Source organism: Carassius gibelio, chromosome A9, assembly GCF_023724105.1.
Source record: "Carassius gibelio isolate Cgi1373 ecotype wild population from Czech Republic chromosome A9, carGib1.2-hapl.c, whole genome shotgun sequence".
NCBI lineage: Eukaryota > Metazoa > Chordata > Actinopteri > Cypriniformes > Cyprinidae > Carassius > Carassius gibelio.
Window position 1 is genome coordinate 17,014,731 of NC_068379.1, and position 1,838 is coordinate 17,016,568.

Here is a 1,838-nt window from a genome sequence, read left to right on the forward strand (position 1 = left end):
AATTCAATGGATGGCTGGAATGGATGATCAATTAATGTGGTCGCTGATGAATTGACAAGTACATGGAAACAAGAGAGTGCTTACTTTTTGAGAAGAATGCCTATGGAGCATTTAATGTGTTTGCTGACTAACTGCTGAAAAGGCAGACAACTCCACAGATGCCTGCTCGTTGTGGAAGACCTCCACCTCACTAAGGTGAAACTTCCTGCAGAAGTAAACAAGACAATGTAGACATTACGGGAAAGGTCCCTTGTGATAAAGAAATGTGCTTAATGTACTGAATGTGAACCTGAATGTGCCTCTTAAAAGTACACACACACACACACACACACACACATATACATATATAAAGTACTTGCAAATAATACAATACTAATGAGATAAGTTAAGTCTACTTACAGAGAGTACACTTTCACGACTGTTTCGTGATGTTAAGTAAATGTTGTAATAATGTCAAATTAAATGTTTTACTTTAAATTAAATTTTAAACCATTACATTTTAATAATTGAGTGCAATAAAGTGTCTGTAAAATATTTCATTCAGTTTGCACTTTTAAAGTACATTATTACTGTAACAAAAGCTTTTTTTTAGTCAGTAACAGGTTACTGACTAAATGTTTTGGAAATTTGTCAGAGCCTTGAACTCTTGATCACACTGCAAATTATGAATAACCAGTTTCTGTGTGATGTCAAAGTTTCCGTTCCACAAGGGGCTTATTGCTACAATGCAGTTCAACACATTCAGTGTTCTGAAACCGTCCAGTCCCACAGTGTCTTCATGGTCATCTGACACTGACTTGAAAGACACTTTCCACAGGGGATTGCCTGAGTGAAGCTGGTTTCTCATTCTTTTCTGGGCCTGAAGAAATGATTTGTTTTGTTCTTGTGGAAGTTTAGAAAATAACCTTTTGCTAAAATTCACTTTTTAATTTTTTATTCATTGATTGATTGAAAGTCATGAACATTGTCTACCACATTCTCAACTTTAAAATAGCATTCTCTGATCGAATTTATATATATGTTTTATATTATTTAATATTAAATAAATATTATTATTATTTAATATTTTATTTATTGTTATTTAATAATTACATTTGGTTTAGGATTCAAAACTGGTTTAAGATGTAAAGTTTGAGTCAAGTCAAGTTTTGAGTTAATAATAATAATAAAAGTTATATTTAAATTTGTTGAAATATAACCTCTGGAACATAGGAAAGCCCAAACAGAAAGAGAATCCTAATGTTTAAAGGATTATTGGATCGACATAAAAGAACTGTCAGAAGTGGGATTCGAACCCACGCCTCCATTCGGAGACCAGAAACCCCGTTTCATAGGAAGGTTTAAACCTTGAGTCTGGCGCCTTAGACCGCTCGGCCATCCTGACATACGTCACTAATCTCACCAAAATATCTAAATCTTTCGTGACTCTCTCTCTCATTAAAACTGCTTGTACTTGTACAAGTCTAGGTCAAAGCAGCACTGCCTATTTCAAATGTTTAGCTGTTAAGAAACGAACGAAATACAGTATTTCTTTTTTTTTTTTTTACAGTTTTTTAGATTAAACAGCAAATACACACAACTCCTCTGAACGCAGTGTGCGCGTGCATGGGGCGGGCACTTGCATTACTTCAAATGTAGACCAATCAGAGCCCATTCCGGTGGACATCGGCGTCATCGCGCTTCCTTGGTTACCGGGCTAGCAACAACACTTTCACAAGCGGTCACTAAACAAACACAGGTAACAAACTAAACCTTTTCAACTCATCTTAACAATAACTTCCAAACACTAATGATGGCGAGACGAAGCCTCATGAAGCACTAAGCTTTTCAGCCAAGTG

The 1,838-nt window shown here is 35.6% G+C and overlaps 1 non-coding gene across 1 annotated transcript; it reads right to left on the reverse strand.

Moving 5' to 3' along the window:
- Nucleotides 1–1,274: 1,274 nt before the first annotated feature.
- On the reverse strand, nt 1,275–1,384 carry trnal-caa (transfer RNA leucine (anticodon CAA)). Its single transcript has 2 exons — nt 1,347–1,384; nt 1,275–1,320 (listed from the first exon to the last, which is right to left on the reverse strand). It is a non-coding gene; the product is annotated as a tRNA-Leu (tRNA).
- Nucleotides 1,385–1,838: the final 454 nt, after the last annotated feature.